The 25,564-nt window shown below is 34.0% G+C and overlaps 1 protein-coding gene across 18 annotated transcripts in view; it reads left to right on the top strand.

Moving 5' to 3' along the window:
- Positions 1-25,564, top strand: part of LOC145266992 (coronin-2B-like) — a 370,386-nt gene that overhangs the window by 32,326 nt on the left and 312,496 nt on the right. For 4 of the 18 annotated variants that reach the window (XM_080122883.1, XM_080122871.1, XM_080122876.1 and 1 more), the window contains exon 1: positions 11,071-11,227. The exons of 10 other annotated variants lie outside the window; for them this stretch is intronic. The gene's annotated coding sequence lies outside the window, so the exon portion shown is untranslated. Of the gene's footprint in view, positions 1-11,061; positions 11,228-25,564 lie in introns of those variants that run through there. 4 more of the 18 variants (XM_080122854.1, XM_080122846.1, XM_080122860.1 and 1 more) reach the window with 3 other exon arrangements.

The following is a 25,564-nucleotide window of genomic DNA, read 5'->3' as shown; positions in this document are numbered from 1 at the left end:
TCGGATGCTGCACTTCATTTTCTTGTTCTCTTTCGGTGGAGGAGAAATCCTTCACGACTGAGACAATTTTTATTTTTGTACCTTTTTCTCCACGTTAAAAAACGACCCTGGTGTCTAACTCTGTCCCGTGGGGAGGCATAGTACAATATACACACGCTGATATATACAAATACAACGTAATAGCTGAACTGGACGGTGCAATCTCTATCTTCGACAACTAGAGACTGCGCCAAACACCACCATGCAAGTAAAAACAAAAGTCGTCTAAACTTTCCTGATAAAGGCTTTTGTATGAGCCGAAAATTAAACATTTTAATATTTATTGGTCCCCCAACAAAGGAGGGATTGGACCTAGTAATTCACCCACGTTCATCCGTTTGCACTTTACTCAATAATCACGCTTTGGATCATTTTGAAATTTTGCACAGACATTAGTCATGGTGAAAGTAAATTTTTGCCAGCACGGATTTTCTAGCCTAACTCTGGTTGTTCCCCCTAGAGGACATTATAGGGGTGAAATTGCCCTCAAATCACCCATTTGTTCATTTGTTTTCACTTTTTTTTAATAACCATGTCTTGGATTTTTTTTCAATTTTTCACAAATATTATGTCCATGGTGAAAGTAAATTTTTTTACTTGTGGAAGGGGATCCCCTCATGCTCGACTTGTTAAAAAAATCAGAATAAAAATAATGCACGTGGCTGATCTTTAAATCGTCATGTTTTAAAATTTGGTTATGTTTCTGAATTTTTTTAGATGAGCATTGATTATTCATATGATTAGGATTCTTCGGACTACTGTTCTCATCTTGAGTGTTTGTTCACAACGTTTCGGTTGATATAACCTCTGACCTTCTTCTCGAACTCGAATCTTTCTGTTGAACTCAGGGAATCTTTCTCTCGAACTTTGAAATTTTGTGTAAATTTCAACAGAACCTTTTATTTAATCCACAGAGGTAGCATGCTCTGGTTCCATCAACCATGACTGGGTAGAAGTCCTAAGTAATTCACAATTGTATTTTGTTGTAACTTGATGAGTATATTACTGTGAATGTTTTATGTGGTGGGTGGGGGTGCATAGATTGAAGCTCAGTCGAGCATCCACCATAAAAGTAACACTAAAGCAAAGATAAACTCGCAAGTGTCTTCTATGAGAAAGAGGAAGTAGGAAGTTAAAAAGGTCAAAGGCAGAAAAGGTTACTCTTAGCAACTCCTCCCTAGGTGTGGCAACAGTACTCCATCTTAGGACGTATTTGGTTGTTGTATAGATAAAGCATTGTGTCATGAGTGAGATACTTTCTGGAGCAGTAGAATGATCCTACCATTTTATTAGCATTTTTGGCAACGGATCTGATGTAGATTTTCCATTTCAGGTTAGAAAAGCATTAATATGAGTCTTATTTTACAAAATACTTCATCAAAATGGCTGATTTGTTTTATAAGAAACTCCATTGCAATATATAACCCCCCCCCAATGTCCTCACCCTTGACTGAGGACAGATAAAATACAACATATTAAAGGACATAAATATTTTTCATTTCCCGCTGAACAGTGCGCAAATGAGACCACTGAATGGTTCAAAGCGGCAATTGAAGCACCTGTTCCCATAATGAAATTCTATAGCAAACCACACTATCCCTAATGGTTTACTTCCACTTGTGCAGCTGCCATTTCACAAATGCAGCATGCATACTGCAGATTTAACTGACATAAGTCCAGTTCAAACAGACAAAAGTATGTAGAAGCTAGAAATAATTGTAAAAGAGAAATAGTAACAGCTAAAAGAGAATATACTGAAACCACCAGAAAACGTATCAAAGCAGAAAAATGAGGAACTCGTGATTTCTGGAAAATCTACAACAGTGTAGTAAATAAAGCGCAAGCAACAATTCCCCCATTATCCAATAATCATGAGGTTGTTTGCATGGCAACCGAGAAGGCTAACATGCTTGTCAGTCGGTTTACTTAAAACTCCACATTGGACCCAGCAAACCACTCCTTCCACGACTTTCCTTTGTGGACTGATGCCACACTAGATGATCTAGAAAATTACCCCTTCTGAGGTGCACGATATAAAAAACCTAGACACCTCAAAAGCATGTGAACCTAATCTCATCCCAGCTGTGCTATTAAAAAATGCTCCGCTGAAGTAGCTCCAGTTCTCTCCAAACTTTACAACAAATGCCTTAACGAATCTTGCTTTCTTGATTGCTGGAAAACTGCTTCTGTGGTACCAGTTTACAAGAATTCTGCCGAAAGAACTGACCATTTAAATTATCGCCCCATTAGCCTCCTCCCAATTTTCGCCAAAATATTTGAGTCCATAATTAACCAGTTCATCACCTTACAGGTGCTTAACTTATGACCGACCAACAATATGGATTTAGGCAAGCCTGTTCTACAGCAGATATCCTAACTGTAATCTCTGAATGTATATACCATACACTGGACAAAGCAGAGGAGGGTAGAGCAGTAGCCCTAGATATATCTAAGGCTTTTGACAGGGTATAATATGATGGTTTTCATACAGTATCACTGAAGGAATACTTAATATGATTAAATCCTTCTTAAATAAGAGAAAAATCCAAGTTGTCCTCGACAGTTGTATATCCATACAATATGATATAAATGCAGGAGTGCCTCAGGGGTCTATCCTTGAACCTTTATTATTCCTAATATTCATAAATAACCTCCCTGATAAAATTGTCTCTGAGATGAGTATATTTGCTGATGACACTACGCTCTGTAACAGGCACGAGGGGAAAACAAATGAACACGTTTTACAAGTATTTTAATGGTGGAGGCTCCGACAAACTACAACCCTTGTACTCCCTTGACGTAAATACCCCCAACAAACACAACAAGCAGCAAAATCCCACCCCTACACAGTAGGGATCCCTAGATGTAAGAAAGCCTTCTACTTTAATAGCTTCTTCCCCAGAACCAATAGACTCTGGAGCTTTGTTTCCGGGTTCCTGCTTTCCTAACTGTACTGACATGCAGAAGTTCAAGTGTAATGTGAACAGACATCTTGCTGCTCAATTCCCTACATAGTACCTCTGCTACTTATATCCCCGATAGTAGCCCTCTACTTTAAAGTGACACTGTGCCTTGTTTGAGGTGAAAATGGAATTAAAAAAAAAAAAAAAAAAAAAAAGACCGGATTTCTCAATAATAAATTCTTAGAATCTAACTAACTTATTCATATTATTTGGATTCATCGGACTACTGTTCTCATCTTGAGTGTCATTTTCACAATGTTTCGGTCGATGTCACCTACGACCTTCTTTATGTGTATCTTGTCAAATTCGAGAGTGTTTTTGTTGAACATAGGAATTTGGACAGAATTTCAAACAGAACCCTTTATTTACTTCATGGGCATAGCATGCTCTTGTTCCATCAGCGATGACTGGATAGAGGTCCTAAGTAATTAACAATTGTATTTTTCGATCGCTCACACTGAAAATTGAACCTTCAGAAGAATATCACTTTTATAATTGATTTTTTTTTTCCAAGTACTCTAACCACTGCGGCACGGGTCCTTGTGACTAACTTAATTTTGTATACTAAATTTTGAATTAAATCTTAATAAAGCAAATAGGTGAAATAATTGTAATGGCTCTTTGGCTTTGAGCAAAGTGTAGTATCTGTTCTGATTCTATACGTCATCTTTTCTGTTCATGGTCCATACAGAATACTTCTAGACTGAGGCAATTTTTATTTAGTTCTGTTCTACTATATGATGTCCCTTTTGGGGGAGTTGAATTTTTCCCCCACATTAGAAATCAACCTTGTGTTTAACTCTGCCCTCGTAGGGGGGGGCAAGTGCTCGACCGAACTCTAATCTATAGTTTCCCCTTAACAAACTTTCACAAAAAAAATACTCGACTAGCTACAACCACTATAAACGATTTCCCTCACTCTCTATCTGTGCCTAAATCTAAACTCAGATTCTATGAACAGAGCTTATTTCCCAGGACTTCCTGCCTGTGGAACACTGTTCTGCTGGCTGCTTCCCGGTTGAATACAACATGATAGCCTTCAAATCCAATATAAAGTTCTTGTTGAGCAGTCCCCATAAATAATCAAATTCTACCCAATTTACACTATTACTACACCACCACCTTGCATTCATTAACCCTTTTCCTCGAGTGGCCTTTGGGCCTTGATAAGTGGTGACTCCCAAGTAAAAAAAAAAAAAAAAAGTATTATTGGCATTTCTTTAGATATATCTTTATATCTCTGAAAAGCTTAGTGGTCCGTCATGCTAGATTTTAAAATAACATTTTTGCTGAAATTTTTACTTGTTTGCTTACCACCAAAACAATGCATGGCACAAGGTTGAAAGGTAGGGTCACTTTAGGTGATTAATAAACAAATCTTTCCTCAAACCTAGAAGGTAAAGATAGCCAGCTACCCCCACCCACCTTGCATGGGTCACTTTGGCTGAAAACAACAAGCCAAGAATGGATCTGTCGGTATCTCTCGGTAGGAATGTGTCAGGCCATCTATAATATAAATCTCACCTGTCTGTTTAAATGTATGTATGTATGTATGTATATAAGAAGCAACGTATTTTCACGAGATTGGTATCACTTTGAAGCTCGACCCTTTGGACGACAAATATCGAAAAATTGACTAAAAACATTAATTCCTTCACCCTAAACTAGGCACTTTTCTACAGAGAGGGGTCGCTTTTTTCGCCGATATTTTCAAAAGTTATCCCCTCTTTTCGATTGACTAGCCTTAATTTAAACTTATGTCACTTCCGGTTTAGCGATGGGCGCAACAGCAAAGATGTTACGTTTTTTTTTTTTTGCGTTCTTTTCCTTCTTTGCAGTACAGGTTCGAGCCTGCCCGCCTACTACCACTTTTTTTTTATTTTGCTCAACACACACCTCCAAACACCCGGGCAACGTCGGGCACCCAGTTTAGTCTGTGGTAAATCAACCTTTCCTCAAGGTTGGAAGGTGGAGATAGCTATCTCCATCCCATGTATGGGGCACTTTGGTTGAGTACAAAAAAAAAAGAAAAGAAAAGAAGAATGGAACTCAACATTCCTCGGTACAAGCACCTCAGGTGATTATTAATAAACTAAGCCTTTTTCAAAGAAAGCATGTACTGCTTGAGAGAACTCAGCTTCTGGGACCGAATTGGAGCATACCTTATTCTAAAGCAGTCCCCACACTGTTGGAATGAGTGCCAAGAATAGATCCTCGATGAGTATGAAAGCGGTCGAAGTTTGACTAGTCAGCATCCTCCAATAGAGGTGTTCATGAAGACCAGTGCTTAACCAATTCCTCTCTTTCCAAAATGAGGAGATAAGGATGGCCTCTGAGAGTGGAACAGAAGTACACTTCACTGCAATCCAAGAAATGTGGGGCCCTGTGTAACAGAGCATGTGGGAAAATATTAGCAGGACTTGTAAGATAACTGGTTTGTGAGAATATTAGCAGTAGTAGCCGGAAAAAAAAACTGTGCAAATTAAGAAAATGTGAGTGAGCTTGCAAGAGAAGAAAAAGGAAAAAAAAAAAAGAACTCCATATGATCGGGAAAGAAAAAGTAAGGTTGAAAAAGATGGACGAGAAATGGCTGTTTTCAGCCAGCATGTAGTGGAGCAGAAAGGAAAACTCACCAGGTGCGATGGACATGTGGCAGCAAGAGACGTTTAAGCTGGTGTCGAGGTTGGGGAGGAAGAACGGTAATAAACGACTGATGTAAATAAAAAAAAAAAATAGATAAAAAAAAAAAAAGAGCCGCGTCGGATGATTTATTTTTGTTTGTTTGTTTGTTTGTTTGTTTCGATGGTGCCGGACAGCATAAGTGTCCGACAGAGATTTGAACTGTAATGAACACGGTTCGAACGTAATGGTCACGTTATACCTGTGCCAGTTATTAGTGAAAGCAATTTTTTAGATGAGGATTTATAATTTGGATTATTTGGGCTACTATTCTCATCTTGGATGTTATTTGTACAACATCTCGACCCATGTAACCTCTGATCTTACTCAAGGAAGCCTTGTCGAACTCTAGGAATCTGTATAAGATTTAAAGCAGAACTCTTAATTTAATCCATGCAGGTAGTTTGCATCGTTCAGTCAACTATGATTGCTCAGAAGTCTTGGGTAATTCATAATTGTATAAACAGGAGGTTGTAACTTATCACTGATATCCGTTGCGCAACATAACCTTTTTACTCCCCCCCTCCTCGCCGACAAAAGGGGGGTGGATCTGTAAATTCACTCTTGTCCGTTCGTCTGTCCGCACTTTTCTCAATAACTATGCCTTGGATGTTCTCACTCTTAGACATGGTCCAAAAAAGAGTCTCCAATCTTATAGGTCCCGCGCCATCAACCAAACTCCAACCTTTGACCCATCGCTGAAATGTTGTATCTCTGGGTCTTTTTACAAGTACTTTAATAGAATGTGCTCTGAACACAAGGCAATTGTACCCTCTCGACGTAAATACTTCTTGTCTGATGGGATGTGTCTCCTAGCGGCTTCGGCAGCAGGGAGACAGGGTAGTACCAGTCAAGGATTCGTCACTTGACACTCAGCCCAACAGCACCTTTTGGACTGAGGTACACCGCCTGGGTAATACCTAGGAGGTCCACCCTCCCAGGCCTTGCCACCGGGCTTTCCGGTGGGGTAAGTTTATTGCTTGCTGCCTGAGGTGCCCCGACCGGGGAATGCCGACGGGGTTACTCGGGCAATTTTTAGAATTGCAGGAGTGCCCCTCCTTTAGGGGAGCCTGCGGGTATCCCACTTTCCAGGCCTTGTGCCAAATAATGCTGATGTGGGCAGCATTTAAATAAATACCCAACTACCCCAACAAATTGCAAAATCCCACCCCTACACTGTAAAGATCCTTAGATGCCGGAAAGCCTTCTATTCTAGTAGCTTCTTTCCCTGAACTGCTAGATTTTGGAATTCTTTCCTGAGTCTTTACTTCTCTGGCTGTGCTGACATGCAGAAGTTCAAGTGTATGATGAACAGACATCTTGCTGCTTAACTTCCTACATAATATATCCCTGTCGAATTGGTCCAAATGACTCTTGTGCCTTGTTTAGAGTGAAATAATAGTTTTAAAAAATAAGTGTGGAACCTAAAAGATTTAAAACCTTTTTTTTTTTTTAACCATGTCTAAGAGAGACTAGTAGGATGAATCCAAAAATTAAGTACACAGTTAAGACGCCCGACGTTGACTCTATTTAGCTAAATATGGAATGGAAGTTACTAAGCATGAAATGAATACGAAACTATATGGAAATACTTGTTTTGTCGTGAAACAATAAAAAAAAAAATTCTTTTTTTTTTTTAATTTCTATAAATATATTTTTTTTAATATTTAAAATATTCATATGGAAATATTTCATTTAAAAAAAAAAGCTAATTTGAACTTTCATAGTTTACGCTTCTATAAATAATTTTCTAAACATTTAAATTATATTCTTATGGAAATAATGTAACAGTTTCAAATTTTTTCACAAATAATGTATTGTAAAACAAAGTAACTGTCTTCAATTGAATTATGAAACCGAAATCGAAGTTTTTTTTGTTTTTTTTTTTGTCCCACAACAAAAGGAGAGTGGACCTATAAATTCACCCTTGTCCGTTTGTCTGTCCGCACTTTTCTCAATAACTACGCCTTGGAAGTTTTTGAAATTTTGCACAAACATTAAACATGATATGAGTAAAAAAGTAACAGAACAGATTTTTCGGAAAAACTCTGCTCCCCCCCCCCCCGGGGTACCTTTCAGGTTAAAATGGCTAAAATTGACACTTTTGTGCTTCATTAAAAAAAAATTGATTGATGCCTTGGATTTTTATAAAACCTTCTGAAAAGTAACTAACTGATTTCTATATAATTTTGTTTGTCTCTACTTCGTGACAACTCTTGGATGTGCTCCAGTGGCTCTTTTAGGGCTAATAAAAAACACTCCATTTTTGGGACTATTTTACCATATTTGTCCCAAATTTTCTGTGTATGTCTATTTAGCAGTTTTGCGTGGTGCTGAACTCAAATTTAAATATGTTAAGGCCTTGGGGATTTGGGGGGCTAAATGGGAAGGGGTAAATGATGTACATAGTCATTTATTTATTTATTTATTTATTTTATTTTTTTGCATGGTGCAGAACTCAAATTTACATATGTTAAGGCCTAAAACTGCATCGTTTGTTCATTTTCACCAATATTTGACGTCCCCTGGGAATTTTTTAGGCTAAGTGGGGTGGGGGTGGGGGCAAATGCTGAACTTAGTCATTTTTTTATGCTTGTTCACTATGCACTCACGGGAGAACATGCATGCTTCACTTTTTTGTTTGTTTTTTTTGTTTCAGGATAGCACAAGAAGTTTTTTGAAAAAAATTATTTTCACATGGTTTCGTATTTCGTTCCATATTTAGTGATTTCCGTTTCGTTCCATGTTTCAGTTAAACAGTCCACTTCCGGTGTCTTAACTTTGTGTACTGAATTTTTGGACTTAACCGACTCGTGTTAAATGCACCAGTCCAGATATGGCAACAATGCAACATGCATGGGTGAATGGTGGCTTTATGTACCTATTTACTATGCCTCCCCACGGGACAGAGTTAGACACCAGGGTCGTTTTTTAACGTGGAGAAAAGGTACAAAAATAAAAATTGTCTCAGTCGTGAAGGATTTCTCCTCCAACGAAAGAGAACAAGAAATAGAAGTGCAACATCTGAAGAACAGATGGTATTTATTTGCTCCCCCACCGAGCAAATTAGGCACAAGGCCGATTTTTAATGTGAGGAGTGAAGGGAGGGGGAAGGGAAAAAGGGGACCAGCTCCCGAGAGGTGGGAAATGGGAGCTGGTTAAAGGTCAGGCATGTGGGGTTGCCCCCACATCTGGTCTTTGCTAGTCATAGCTAGTCATAGCTTGCAGCATCTGCCGGAACAGATGGTATTTATTTGCTCCCCCACTGAGCAAATTAGGCACAAGGCCGTTTTTAATGTGAGGTAAAAACCAGCTCCCCTAAAAGTAGGCAAAAAGGGGGCACTCTGGTTACCAAAAATAATAATTGTCCCAGTATAGAGGGTTTCCCCTCCATTGACTGGTACAAATTATCTTAAGTGCAGCATCTGCCGGAACAGATACTACACTTTGATCTTAGGCAAAGAAAAATGAACGCATATGAAAGGAGGAGCAGCAGCAGCCGAAGGATGGATGGCAAGCGATTGTATTAGCAGCAGCAGGAGCAGCGTTTGAACGCGTATGCAAATTGACAAGTGTGCTCAGGCTTGCGTCTGAAAAAAAAAAAAAAGAAATAAAGGGACAGCATGTGGTCGTGACAAGAAAAGTCGGCGCCAAAGGAGACGGGCGTGTAAAGTGAAGGAGAAAATGGGCTGACTGTGGCCAGCGTGTGGTCAAGGAGATCCGCGAATCAGTTGAAATGGACATGTGGCAATGAGAGACTTATAAGCGTGCGTCGAGACGAGGGGGAAGAAAAACGGTAATAAACGTATTGTGTTAAAAAAAGAGAAAAATGCCGACCCGGATTTTTTATTTTTGTTTGTTGTTCCTTTCCGACGGTGGCGCATCACGTGGGGTATCCGAGAGAGGTTTGAACTGTAACGAACACGGTTCAAGTGTAACGGCAACGCCACATACACTTATAGAGATACAAGAAACTTTCAGATTAAGGTAATTTTCTCGGAGTTACATCGCCCGAAACGTTGTGAGAATGACATCATAAATGAGAACAGTAGTCCGAAGAATCAAAATAAGTATGCTACTGCTGTTATTAATGTTTCGGTGTTGTCTGGGAATTCTTTTTACTTACATTAATTTTGCCATTTCTTTTGTTTGATTTTTTTTTTAACTTATCTTTTTATTCAGAATTCAACCTAATTGAAAAATAAAAATACAAAAATTTTTATGATGTACGTAATCGTCTCGGAACGAAGATGTGATATTAAAAAAAAAATCATGTAAATTGATCAAGAAGTTTTATCTTTAACTAAGAAAATCAAATTTTATGAGTAAGCATAGATGGACTGTCTTGTGCCGCCATCTTGAAAAATAAACTCATGCCAGATAAGTCCATAATAATTCAAATTTCCGAGATCAGCTTTGTAATACTACTGATTTCACATTAATCGCTTTAAATCGTTAAGAAATGATTTCCTTTATAAAAATGATACTACTTGATCAATTTGTGATTTTTGGAATGTGATATTTCCGTACCGCGAAGGGTACGTACTTCATAAAGATTTTTCTGTAGTTTTTTTTTTTTTTTTTAATTGAATTCTAAATAAGACGGTACACTCCACTCCTAGTCGCATAGGCACTCTTGCAAGGGTTGCCCATTGTCTCTCGAAACGGAAAGGAAGCAAATATCTATCGCGTACGCGAACGCACACAAATTGTTACAAGGAAGCTTTAACGACAACTCAGCTTACGTTGGGGATGGCACCTGGCGTTGGTCTTCTTCAGACCCCCCCCCCCCCCCCCCCCCGTCGGAATGAGGAACAAAAGCGAGACGGGCAGACAGACGAAAAGACTGACGATGGCTGAAAGGGTAAGTGGTAGGGGTTCATTGCTTGTAAAATGAAACCCGGCCGTGAGGGCGCGTCCTGTAATAGAATGAGGGGAGGGTGGGACATTCCTTTTTTTTCTTTTTTTCATTTCGTTCCTTTCATTCTTTTTTGGTTCATTCCCTTTTTTTCCTTTCTTCGTTCCCTTTTTTCCTTTCTCCCTTCCTTCGATTCCTTTATTCCCCTCCCTCCTTCTTCATTCTCTTTTCCCTCCTTCTCCCTCGTGTTTCTCCTTTCATCATTTTCCTTCCTTCCTCTTCCTTTTCTTTTCTTCCTTTCTTCCCTTCTTTCCCCCTTCCCTTTCCTCTTTTCCCTTTCCTTCTTGCCTTCTGCTCCCTTTCCTTATTTCTCTCTTCCCTTTTCTTTCACTTTTCTTATTTCTTTATTTCTTCCCTTCTTTTATCCCTTTTTTCTTTCTGTCGCCCATTTTCTTTTCTTCCCTTTTTCTTTTCTTCCCTCCTCTATTTCTCTCTTCCCTCCCTTTCTCCCCCCCCCCTTTCATTTCTTTGCCGTCCACGTGACCAAGAAAGACCCTCCCGCCTCAATCACTTTCCTGGTATTAGTAGTCACATGACACGTACACGGAATTCTTATTCTCCTTAAAAAAGAAAAAAAAAAAGCATGCCTGATCCTCAACAACAACATTAGAAACCGACAAAATCAACGGTAAGTAAGAAAAAAACAAAACAAAAAAAAAACGCTTACATTTTAAAAAATTCCATTTTCAAACCTTAGCTTGACAGACCAACAAAAATCCTATTTCAAACTTGTCGCATTCTTTTTCTTTTATAACTTAAAAAATTATTGAGTCAATCCAACGAAAATTTTAACCCCCGGTTTTCTTTGTTTTCAGTGTTTTCGTAAATGTAAATATTTTAATTTATTAAGATTTTTGGCAAAGAAGACTGACATTCCCTAAAAAATAGGGTCTCTCTTAAGAGACGCGCGCAAATGCGTCAAAAAAATGCGTAGAAAAAAATAATACAGACCACATTGTGATTGATTTCTTTTGAATGAAGGTGCGAAAAAAAGGCGATTTTTTTTTTGTTTTCATTCATTTTATTTTTCATTTTTCTTTTAATTCGTTTTTCTTTTTTCATTTTTTTTTCTTTTTAATTCAATTCTTTTTCTTTTTTGTCATATCATCAACATTTATTGTTTCGACCAAAACGGACTTCGACCGGAAAACCGTATTTTTATTTGGAGAACCTTTCAAGAAGCGAAAAGATTTTACAATTCTTTGTTTTCTTTAAAATTTTTCTTTTCTTTAAGGTAATATGTATTTATCAAAGTTACGTATATGTGAGAAAAACATATACATAGACAGTAGCCTCATAGTTTTATTTAAAAAAATATAAATAAATAATCGCTGGACGCTGGAGTCTGGACCGGCATGTTTCTTTTTGTTTTGTTTTTTTCATTTTTTTTATATTTTTTTTTCTTATTTTTTCAAAATTTGAAAATGATTTTGAAGCCTGTAAATTTCCAAATGACTTAAATTCTCTCTTGAATGAAAATTTAAGGTCCACTTCTACAATATCTCACCCGTTTTCCTTTTTTTTTTTTCAACCAAAATGTTTGATAAAATCGATTCTTGGTCTGAAATGTTATGGGGTGGGGGTAAATATCTAGATACCCATCCTTGACTACCCCTCTTTCTTCGCAAATAAAAATGAGATCTATTTTTTTTTTTTTTTTTTTTTTAGGCGATTACGTGTGAACATATTGAAAAAAAAAATGGACGGAAATAAGAAAAATATTAACCTATTAAAAAAACAAAACAAATTATTTAAGCCGGAAAAATATAGTCGCCATCTTTATAAACAAGTCGAGAAAGAAACTAGCGAAAGAAAAATGAAAACTCAAGTTTATTATTTTCTAAATGAAATGACATTTAACTAGAAAATTGTGAACGTTGGTTGTCGTTCTTCCTTAGCTAGCCTCTTATAGATATCGACTTTTAATTTCGGCGTTCCCCGTTCCATGTGTATGGTGAATTTTATGACGTTTTTTTTTTTTTTTTTTTTAAATACTTCAACATTTTGAAGTAAAAAAAAAAAAAAAAAAAGTTGGAGAGAAATACCAAAATCCATTTTACTCTAAATAATTTAGGTGACTGAAATAGGAATTAACCTTTTTCTGTGCTCAAGAAATTAATATGGCAAACTCAGTTTGCCAGATTGCGATGAAAACATTTAAGGTTCGAGTTTTAAGATTTTAAAAGTTGAGTTACAATTTTATTTCAGGATGTTAAATACAATTTAACATGGAAAAATAATTTTATTCAAAATTTGAACGAAATGAGTTCAATCATTTTTGGTTCTTATCCAGAGTTAATCATAATAAAAAAAATTTTTTAAAAAAGTCATATCCCAAAAATCACATAAATTGATTAAGTATTTTTTAATTTATTATATTTTTCAGACAGTCATTTTACGATGTTTAACGATTAATAGTATGGTAAATTATAATGCGAATTTTAAAATCTTTGTAGTTCGAATTGAGTTGTCTACCTTTTATTTATAAAATATGAGCGATCAAAACACGTCTCACTTCCTCATAAAATCTGATTTTTTAGTTAAAAAATAAATAAATAAATAAATACTTGATCAATTTGCGTGACTGTTTGGAAATTCGCTCCGTGACGGCTACGTACATGATAAAAAAATTTCTGTATTTTTATATAATGGACTTGCACCTCATTTTCAATTTTGGGTCTTTACACCAGAGTAAACGAAAAAGGTTGGACAATTAAATTATTATTATAGTTGTCATCTGTTTTTTTTTGTTTTTTGTTTTTTTATTGTTTTTCGTGGTCTTTTCGACATTCGAAAGTGAGTTTAAAGTCTTTAAACTGATAAATAGAATAATTTTAACTTAAAGTGTAAAAAACAAAAAGTAAACTATTTTTTGTTTTTGAATTTTTGAGATGAGGATTGGTTCGTATTATTTGGACTACTGTTCTCATCTTGAGTGTGATTTTCACAACGTTTCGGTCGATATAACGTCTGACTTTCTTCAGGTATATTTTGAACTCGGAAATGTTTCTGTTGAACTTGAATACACCTAAAAAAAAAAAAAAAAAAAATCGGAGGTTACATCGATCGAAACGTTCTGAAAATCTCACTCAAGATGAGAACAGTAACAGTACTCCAGTCCGATGAATCCAAATAATTTTTTTTTTCGAAAGGGAAATGAATATTCTCACGCACCCATATCATAGGAAAGAACAAAAAAAGAAACCCTATTTAATCTTGAGATTAGTTTACTAAACTTAACATTATTAATATTATAAGTAGTAGTTAAAGCTGCTACCGAGCCTCGCCAAACTGGCGCCTTCGTTTTCCAAAGAGAAAATGAAAGTGATTTTTAAGGTTTCTTGCTAAAACGCTTCATTCATTCATTTATTTTTTCTCTGAACTGTTTTTTTCTTTCTATCTTCTGTCTGTTTCCGCCCTTCTCTTTTAATCTATTTATTTGTGATTTTTACAGTATAACTAAAAATAAAAACAGTCAAAATATAAATATATAACAAATTGGGCGGACCTGAAAAAGCTTGCCCCCGTTATTTTATTTTTCTTTATTTTTTTATTTTCGTCTTTTCAATTTTTTTCAGCGGATTATTATCAAATGGACACTAATCTAAGAAATGTTTGTTTTTAAGTTTAAAAAAAGTCAATATTTAAAATATTTATACGGGTGTTCAGTTTCTAATGAAACGTTCTAGTAAATCGATCACCCATTTTAGAACCACTCGATGTTTTTATGCCAAATTTTGCGCGAATTTAACTTTTTTCAACAAAAGGCTAAATTCACGAAATTTGACTTAAAAACGTTGCGTGGTTCTAAAATGAGTGATCGGTTTACTAGAACGTTGTATTAGAAACTGAGCACCCTCTACAAATATTTAAATATTGACTTTTTATTTATGTATTTATTTTTTTATTCATTCATTTATTTTTTGATAATCTGGTCGACTAGTGTCCATTCGATAACAATCCGCTGAAAAAAATGAAAAAAAAAAAAAAGACGAAAATGAAAATAAGATAGCGAGGTGTGAGCTTCCGCCAAAAATGTTACCAAAGACAAAAGTTACTTTTCTACCTATTTGGATAAGTTCTTTGTGATTTAATTTATTTTAAAGTGTTTTTTGTTTTGCTTTTTAACTTTAAAATGAAAGGAATGTAAAGCTTGTTGAGTTAGAACGAAAACTAAAATTGTCTCATTCAAGCCTCATAATCGCTCAAACTTTTATGTTTTCGAGTATGCTGAAAACGAATATAACATTTAAATTTTGCGCAGACAAATAGTTTAAAAGAATTTTTTTTCCAATATGTTAATAAATGTCAGTGGCGTTCGCCATTGTTAATATGACGAGGAGGACTGTTTTGTGACACACATATGCTAGCAGTGTCAGAAATCGCCATTAAAAATGCGTGATAAAAACTTGAATAATTCGACCTCCTATCTTTCGAAGCTGATAACTACTTGAAAAATGTAATTCAAACCCTAATTTTTTTTTTTTTCAATTAAAGGAGCAAAGACCATTTTTTTTTTTTTTAAATAACAGGTTTAATAGCAAATTATACAATATTTGTTTTTTTAAATCGGTTTTCTTCAAAAAAGATTTAAAGAAAATCAACGAATTTTAACTTACTTCAAATATAAAAATATATAATTCCAAAAATCACTTACCAATAAAAAAAATACTATTCAATGGGTACTTCCATTCTTCATTGTTAAGAATTTATCCATATTTATATCTTATATTCCATGTACTTTTTAAATAAAATACTTTTTTAAGTAAGGATTAAAAAAAAAACCCACAACATCAGATATTTTTCACAGTTGAAATAAAGGGAGACAAATGTCTGCTTTTCTTTGAGTTGACATCTTCGGTGGCTTTAAGCGCCAGAATTAATGTCTCTTTCTATTGTGTGCTGTAAACAAAAGTTAGTAAATATGGGCCACCGTAGGTGAAAAATGATCCGTTTCACTTATCAGTTTTTGCCGTTAAAAAAAAAACATTCTGCCGATTTTTGATTTTTTTTTTTTATTATTCTCTTAAGGAAAAGCATAAGTTTTTGATTTAATATATTTTATTTCTTCTTTATCCAGTGAGTTTTTTTTTTAAGTATCTAAAAAAAAAACAAAAAAAACATTGAATGAAATAGAAAAAAATTGCTATAATTGTACGAAATTTTCTGAACAATATAACAAGATTATAAGGTTTCACTTAAAAAAAAATTCAACGTGGTTTTAAAAAAGTTTTAAACTTTGAGCTGTACAGGTAAATTTGCAAATGACTTCTTTTTTGTTTTAAATTGGCTTATTTTATTTATTGATCTTTTATCTTCAATTTGTGATATATAAATTTGAGGTGAGAAAATTAATTATTTTCATTTTAATAGACATTTCAAAATGCGGGGGAGTGAATTTAAAAAAAAAAAAAAAAAACGCTTTCTAGAATATTATATTCGGTTTATTGGAAAGAGCATAAAATTTCACAACCAATAGAAAAATTTTGATAGATTTTTAAAGTTTAAAAATTGAAAAAATAAAAATTAACTTGTAAAAATTCAGTTGATTTCATTACGTAAAAAAAAATGGCTGCATGAACGCGTGCAGGCACTTTGTAAACACTGTTCTTTAAAAAATAAAATATAATATTTCTATTTTTTAAACAACTTTAATAGTTTATTTTGGAAGTATATTCCATAAAGAAAATAAACAACTCGCTTTAAAAAGAGAAATTACGAGATTTTTATATTTTATTTGCAGTCTTTTTATGAGGGGTGTCAAAAATTCCCTTAAAATTCTGATACACCTACACATGCGCATCAGTGCTTTTCAGTTGAGGGGAAAACATGGCCACCAGTAAAACCATAATGGATTACATTGGATAATAAAGGTCTTAATATCCAGAAAACTACTTATTTGCGCAAAATTTAAATGATGTTCATTTTCAGCATACACAAGAACCTACAAAAGTTGTCATTTTATAGATGAATGCTGAGATGGAAACAAAAAAATACCTACTGATATTTTATAATAAAAATAAAACTAATTGATAAATTTGATTTTTGGCATATGATATTTTCGTTTTGTCACGGGTACGTACATCATACAGATTTTTCTTTATTTTTGTTTGTTAATATAGGGGGAAATTCACACAAAAACCTAATCCGGTTTTCTACTTTTCAGCGTTAAGATGGCTGCCATTAAAACGTTATCTTAACCAGATCAGGTCTACCTTTATAAAAATTTAGTACATTTAATAATTTTATTATTATACTGTTTGATCATGAAATTATTAATTGAACTAAATTTTTATAAAGCTAGAACTGATTCGGTTAAGATAATGTTCCTTTGAATTAGCCACTCCACGAGGGACAAGTGTGACACAAAGTGTTTTATATTTTTCTTTTATGTAGGGAAAATTGAACCCCTCCCAAAACAGAGGACTCTAGATTGAAACAAAAATAAAAACTTCCTCGGTTTAGAAGCACTTCTCTTTCACTGACAGGACAAAATAGACAGCATCGGAATAGATACTACACTTTCTTCCTTCGGTTAAGATAATATTATTTAAATGGGAGCTATCTCAAAGCCCAAAAAATTCAATACAACTAAAATGCAACGCCATAAAGTACTAAAACGAACTTAAATTATTTAAAAATAGCAGGATCCGTTAACCAGTGTTGCTCAGTGGAAGCCTGCCTCCCCCTCCTCTCGTAGAAAAATTCAAGTATGGTTGTTGTTGTTTTTGCCCAACCCTCAACCTCCTCATGTTAAGAACGGCTTTCGGAATAGACATCCCATTTTGATAGTGGGTGTGGCTGTAAAATTATTTGCCATAAATGATAATTTGTCATTTGTCCTGATGCGCAAATACTATGAACCAACAAAGAAATTTGGAGGTGGCAGTGTCAGTTGGATATAATTAGATTTGTTTTTGCCCGTGCGTATTAATCTGACGGCCAGTGATATAAAGTACATAATACAGGGCTTTATATCGCAAAAACTAATTGTATCCGCCAAATATGAGATTTTCTCAATCAGCATAGTGGAAAACCTATATGTCATCATTTTAATGGAAAGTGTGTAGGTGGATCTAAAGTAAAAATTTATTTTAAAAAAACGAAAAGGCAATCAAACATGCCGTCCCTCGTAGAAACAATAAAATGTTTTTTTTGCTTTTGTTGTTACCAAATCTCCTCAACCTCCTCATGTTAAGAACGGGTTTCAGAATGGTTACCTGCAACATCCCCATAAGAACGGCTTCAGATAAAGACTGAAGATACCTTTTCCTGTGAGTGGGGGTGGGGTTTGCCAGAATATTTGCTCCAAATTTATCCTTGGTAATCGCTGTCAGGGTCCAGACACGCAAAGACTATGAACCAAAAGTAAAACGTCTTCATTTTTAAGAAAAGTGTGTCTATAATTTGTTTATAATTAAACATCTGTGTGTAATATTTGGATGTCAACTTTATTCTTAGTGATTAATGCAGAAAATGAAAAATCAACAACGGTTATTTTGTGTATTTGATTTTTTTTTTGGGGGGGGGGTATCTGCACGATGTTAAAGTGTGCATAGGTATCAAAGAAAATGTAAATAATAAAAAAGAGTATAAAGAAGGAAACGCACGTTATAAAACAATGGGGGGTGGGAGTAGAAAAAAAAACAAACAAAAAATTGGTTTAATATTCTTAAAACTAATGCTTTGTATATATATAGAGAGAGCGACCATATCTGTAAAGGTCTGACATATTCGTTTTTTTGTAAGGTGTTTAATCTGGAATAATAGATTTGTACGCTCTCCTGCCATGAGAATTGACAGAATTTCAGAAGGGAGAAATTATTATCTTTGATGTGGAAAGATAATTGCATGTCTATGAGTGTATGGTCCAGTTATGAAGGGTGCCAGGACAATATAGTTATAATGTATATATTTCTTCCTGGTCTTGGCTGGGGGCGGTAGTAGGACTTTAGATTTAGAGGAGAAAAATAGACTACTTCAACTAAAGATGTTACAATTGTGATGATGTTCCTCCTAGGATGAAATGTAGGATTTTATTATAACAACTAAATGTATGTAAAATGTTCTAAAGTTACATAAGATAGTGGCTAATAATCTAGACATGATAAATTTGTATGTGACATATGTTGTTCATGTTATTTTGGTCCAGAGGGGGGATTTCTACAATCGAAATATTATCTAGGAGACAAGTTTTTTTCGTAATTGAATTTATCAGAATTTTTGTTTTTCTGAAACGATCAAGCATTTTAATATTTTATCTTCGTGACCCTTCAAAATTGTAAAGGAATTTGGAAGCCTTTAAACTGTCGAATATAAAGTCAGTTTAAGAGTTTAATTAAATTGATAATTTAATAATTATATATATATATATATATATATATATATATATATATATATATATATATGAATGGAAATGTATAAAAAAGAATACGAAAAGTATAAAAGCTTATAACTTTTCTTTATTCATTTTCAATTGGTGGCGTGCAGGAATACAAAATAATATTATAAAAAAAAAATTAAAACCCTTTTTTTATAAGTACATAATTTTCGACCGATCCTTCAGTCTTCATCGGTGTAGTGAAAGTATATATATATATAACTATTATAGTATTGTTTGGAAATTATTAATTGAATCAAATTCTAAAACCTGGACTAATACGATCACTAAAAATAAATTTTCAAATTAAAAAATATAGTTTAAGCACGTTAAAAGTATATGGGTCAGTAGATATTTAAATTCTACTGCGTTTGGTATAAGTTATGTTTGTCTATAATTTCTCGACTGTTAGCTATACAGTAATTTTACCTGATCAGTTACGTATAAGATTAGTAATGCACGTGCGCGTAAGATCTTGTCTGATAATTTTATAATTGCATAATTGGATTTCTAAAAAAAAAAAAAAATCAAAATAATGCATTTCAGGTAAAAACACTATTACTTACTTATGTCGAAATTAATAAGAATTACGAAAAAATGATGATTGAAAAATAATTGTTCATCAATTCTAATTTTTGAACAGCCAAAATGTAGGCTTTATATATTTTTTTTGTTACATATTTTATTTCTTTGATTTTCGTTATTTAAATAAATTATTATTTTGATGTGTAACTTTTTTCTTAAATTTTTTTAATGCCAAAAATGTCTTATTCTGTATGTCAAATGACTTATCTCCCTTGTTTTAGTTAAAGTTCGCCGATTAAAATTAGAAAAGGGTGGACCGAAAATATTTTGTGTGAAAATAAAAAAAGTTCAAAATTTGCTATTCGATCATTTTTCGTAAGTGTTTGAATTTTTTTAATTAATTTCGACATGACATGTAAGTACGTAGTAGTGTTTGACTTAAAATGCACTATTTTTTTTATATCCAATTATAATGCACAATCGCCAAAATAACTTTCAGTTCGACAAGTTTTGTGCTTGTTAAGATAAGAGTCAACGACAAATGGATTTTTTTTTAATATATGGTTTTAAGCAAAAACAACAGTACTTAATTGTGATGTCGAAAATATTAATATATCCAATAAAACTGCTATTGTGTTTTAGTTAAAAAAAAAAATGAAAAATATTTATCGCTGTAGATTACAAATGTCGGAAGCCATTAAAGTGGTGAAAAGGGAGATAAGTTGGACCCTTGTATTCACAATCTTCAAAATGTTCACATCTAGAGAAAATTTCCCCTAATTTTTCATGAATATTAGTTTTAAGTATAAATAATTTTCTACTTGATGAATTTTTATAATTTTTAGATATATTACTATTTTATTTTATATTATATAATGTTATAAATATTTATTTTATATTATATAATGTTATAAATATTTATTTTATATTATATAATATTATTATAAATATTTATTTTATATTATATAATATTATTATAATTTTCTACTTGATGAATTTTTATAATTTTTAGATATATTACTATTTTCGACATGGCAATTAACTAAGTACTGTTGTCTTTGCTTAAAACCACACATTAAAAAAAAAATCAAATTGTTGACTCAAGCACCAATAGTTTTAAAATTATTTTTTTAAATATCGAAGATTCGCGATAGTATTATAATTATTAGTATTATATCAAGTATTATGGTTTAAGCTTTATTTTGTGCAAAAGACTGGAAAACTAATCTCATGCGTCTCTAATATCAAAGAACCAGATATTTTAGGGCTTTATTGGGGGGGGGGGGGCTTTTTAGTATTTTGAAAAATTTTATTTAATATATTTATCAAATAAAATTCTCTGTCCTTTTATTTAAAATGGTGTCGTTTTTGTGAATTGAACCCGGATCTCTCGTTCAAAATTCTATGATGAGTCATATTATATTCCTTTCACGTTTCCATAGTAACCAAATCAGTTTCTGATTCTTCATCCTTCTGTAATAAATTTGCTAAAAATGTTTTTGCCGCCTCTCATATTGCGACTAGAGTTTTTAAAAAAAATATTTTTGTAGTATTATTGGAGGCTTGAGCCGTATGCAAGTACACCCCATTAAAAATTTATATGTAAACAGTTTGAAAAATCTTTGGTAAAAAAATAAATAAAACAGAAACAATATTTTATTGGGGGGGGGGGCTCTAGACATGATATGAAGCCATTTGATGTAAGGAGCTAAACGAAAAAAATTGCCATTTCAAAATCGAGAACTATTCAATGATAAGTGTTATGTGGATAAATTCTCACTTAGAAAACAACAATTCTTTCCCCTTTATCAGAAACATCACTCATGGAATGTGAGGACTAAAGGGCAAAATAAGGGAAGCAAGAGTTACAAGGCGGCCGAAAGTAAATCCAAGGTACATTTTCTACTTTCCTATCAACTAGTGATGAGACGATTCCAATATATTTCCCAATTCCGATACAATTACCGATTCTGATTCCGATTCTTTATAAATCTCTAAATATTTAACTATAAAAATGTTATTTTGTTTCCATTACGGTAAAAACACATTAAATGTGCCTATATTTTCTCAAACATAAAAACACTCATTAGTGACGGGGTGATCTAGAGATTTTAGTCTTACTGGAAGTTTAAAATCAATAAATATTTATTATTTTATTATTATTACAAGCAGTGGACGATTTTTCTTAATCCAAAATCAAATAAAAAAGATGGTACTCATGCAGAGAGTGATCCGTTGCTGAAATGATAACGTTATTTAAAAAGCCATTCTTAACATGGGGAAGGGAGGGTGTTTTGTACCTATTCTGTACTTTAACCTTACAATTGAATAAAAAAAACATATCATAAAACTTTAATTAAACGTGGAAATACGATTTAAAAATAGCGCGGATCATTCTCTGCATTAGCACCAACAAGATAATTTAAGGAATTGGTTTTGGCATCGGAAAATAGGCTCCAATTTTTCCGATTCCGATACCCCCATAAGCTCCGATTTTTCTGATTCCGATTAATCATCCGAAAACTATCAAACCCTTTGGCTTATTTTACTATCAAAATTCTTCAGAGAAATTTCTAGTTATAATGCAGTTTAGTTAACAGTCGTTAAATTGACTGCATAAGCATGAAACACTAGGTATAAAGAATAATTGTTTAATTATAACTAGCAGTGGGGGGGGGGGGTCGGCTTTGCCCGGTCATAAAATACGCTTAAATATATTTTAATTTGTCCAGATTTCATATATATTATTATAGTCGTGATTTCAAAAATTAAAAAAAAAGTATTTGGGTGCCATCAGCTAGAATTGAAATTAAAAGAAAGACTATAGCATTCAAAGCTGGTGACTGTACCAACATAACATGCATATGAGCTGATTAAAAAATAAACTTCCTAATTTGCATATGTGCTTTTTCGGCTACTGCTGCTAATATCTTTGTAAGCCAGCTAACCTACAGCTTCTACTGATATCTTTTCATGCACTCAAACGCTCTGTTACAAGAAGGTTAAGTCTGGGAAGGTGGACCTCCTAGAACTGCACAGAACCAGTATTACATTGAAATCAACAGGGACCAGGTCATGACAAGAATGGTCTAATCTGTGTTGCTTTTGGTTGGTTGGTTGGTTGGTTGGTTTTTGTTTTGCAGCATATCAACCCTTTTCAGGTTATTTAATGCCAAATCCAGTGATTTTGAAGAACAATTTTTTGATAGTATATTTGTTTTTTTTAAGTCGGTTTTTATTTAACCCATAGTTGGGACCTTAACAGGTAATATCAGTCCAGGTCAGAGTAGACCTGGGAACAATGGCAATTAAAGGGTGGCTCCACACTCCCCAAAGCCCGCAAACTGGGGCGTCGCCATCGGATATAGTTTAAGGTCATATCCAGGACCGTTGTTGATTTTGGGGGCCCTGAGAATAAAAGTTTGGGCTAAAGTTAGTAAAGTTTGTTCAAGCAATGCACAGAAATGCTCAAAGTCATGTTAGAATTAACAGCCCATTTAATCACAGATTTAATGTTAAAATAGGAATACATCGTTCTGTACTGAGTGTGTTGCTTTTCATTTGTGTTTTTTTGTCCAGGAGTTTCATATTGGTTGTCAGGAAGTTACATAATGTATGTTGAAGATTTAGTACTTGTATGTGAAGTTTTTTTTTTTTACAACGGAGTCACCACTTATTAAGGCCTAAAGACCACTAGAGGATGAGTTAATGAGTGTATGGTAGTCAGTGAGACAGCAGTATAATGATCATTATTGGAAAATTTGGGTAGAATTTGATTATTTAAGGGGACGTTTATCACTCATATTATTTGAATTCTTTGGACTGCTGTTGTCATCTTGGGGTAGGAGGCTATCTTTCCATCAGCCATGGTGAAGGTTGTTCAAGAAATGTACAGAAGTGGTCAAAGTCGTGTTAGAATTAACAGTACATTTAGTGATAAATTTAATGTCAAAGTAGGAATACATTACTGTTCTGTAATGAGTTTATCATTGTTTAGAGTGTTTTGTATGAGTTGTCCAGAAGAGATGTATTTTGATTATTTAAACCAATGTTTCCCAAAGTAGCGGTCTCCTGAGGGCAGTACTTGATATCATGGAGCAGTAACTCAAAAAGGGCCGTTGTGAGGGGGGGGGCAACCAAGAATATAGACACACACACACACACACCTGTACACACACACAGATATATATATATTGAAAATAAGCAGGTTTGCATAGTATATCATTGTTTTTAAATACATATTTTGCTTACAATGTCGTTTTAACTTTGAAAAAAAGCTTACATGTGTTTATAAGGTAGGGGGTGCTGGCAGTTTATGCCAGAAGCCGAGGTGAGCGAGGGCAGCCTGAAAAAGTTTGTATTTTGCTTTTTGTGGATTTGCAGAAGGCTTTTGACAAAAATGCCAACCAATGTTGTCCAGTGGGATTTGCATAAACCAGGGCTATACGAGTGGTTTGTAAGGGTTGTTCAAGCAATGTACAGAAATGCTCAAAGTTGTGTGAGAATTAGCAGCACATGTAGCGACAGCTTTAATGTTAAGGTAGGAGTACATCAGGGTTCTGATTGTGTTTGTTGCTTTAATTTTGTGTCTTAGAAGCATTGTTCAGGGATTTTTGTATGGGTTGTCCAGAACCGATGCTGTATGCTGATGATTTAGTACATGCTTCTAAAACAATAGATCTACTTGTTAAGATTTGGAGAAATGCTATGGAAAGTAAAGGTTTGAGAACGAATGTTACCAAGACTAATATGATGACCACTGGTTGTAGTGTTAAAAAGTTTCCAAAAAGAAACAAGTTCACCTACTTAGTATGTGAAAAGGGATTTGGGTGAAACTCGATCTTTTGTAGTACTTCTAAGCATTGGATGCACAGGATGTGTAGTAGAATTACTGCTAACTTCAGAGAAGATAACCAATTTGTGTGCAAGAAGTGTAAGACAATGGAGATGGATGAAAACTCAGATGTGGACAAAGTGGATAGTGGAGCTGTTGAGGTTGTCAAGTTTTGTTACTTTGGATTTTGCTCGTTTGTAGCTGCTCTTCATCCTTTATTTTATTTATCTCCTTCCCACATCAGGAAGATGAAACACAAAGTTAGCATGTGAAAAGGGATTTGTTACAAGAGTAATTGAAAGTCCACCAGGATTCTTTACTGAATCTCTTGCTTTTCATTTGTGTCTTAGAAGCATTATCCAGGAGTTTCATATCGATTGTTCGAAAAAGATGATTTAGTACGTGTTTGTAAAATGATGGATGATCGACTTGTTAAGTTTAAGATTTGGAGAGATGTTATGGAAAGTAAAGGTTTAGAAGTTTAATTTTACCAACATCAAAGTGATGATCAGTGGTTATAGCGGTGGAAAGCTCCCTTGCTCAGTTTCTAGTATTTGTAATCAATGAGTACACAATAGAGATGGAATTACTGGTAGATTGAGACATGGTAATCAGTTTTATGTTCAAGAAGTGTAAGACTATGGAGAAGGATGAGAACTCGGATGTGGAGAAAGTAATATATTTGGATGGTCAATAGTTTTCATTTAATTTAATCTTAAAGTGAGACTACATTAGGGATCTGTATAGTTTATTACTAATTTTGGTTTTTAAAATTTATTTAAAAGTATAAGACAGATATTTCTTCTGAATCTGAAAAGCAATTCTGTTTACGAATGTTAATTTCCAAGATTTTGTTTCAATGGAATATTTTGAATATTTGTATTCGAGTCACGTACAAACAAATGTTCCGCTCTGTTTCATCTCACCTCGATATCCCCTCATCCGCTCAACTTTTAATTTATCCGTCACAGATGGTTAGACTTTTTTCTTTTTGCACACAAAAATTTTATTTGTTACACTTCTCGTCACTTCTATGAAACGATTTATAAAATTAAATTTAAAGCATAAGAATGTGTATTCACGTATATGTTGTATATTGTAGTTGTGGACTTTCCCATCTCTATATCGCTTTGCAAAGCTTAGAATAATCTGGGCTGGTGCGTCTACTACTAGTCTCTCGATCCTAGACAAGGTTCAAAAAAGAGTCGCCAACCTGATAGGCCCTG

The sequence above is a fragment of the Euprymna scolopes genome, chromosome 42, assembly GCF_053919585.1.
Source record: "Euprymna scolopes isolate OS-2025 chromosome 42, ASM5391958v1, whole genome shotgun sequence".
Taxonomy (NCBI): domain Eukaryota; kingdom Metazoa; phylum Mollusca; class Cephalopoda; order Sepiida; family Sepiolidae; genus Euprymna; species Euprymna scolopes.
This window is presented reverse-complemented; position numbering and strand designations above follow the sequence as displayed.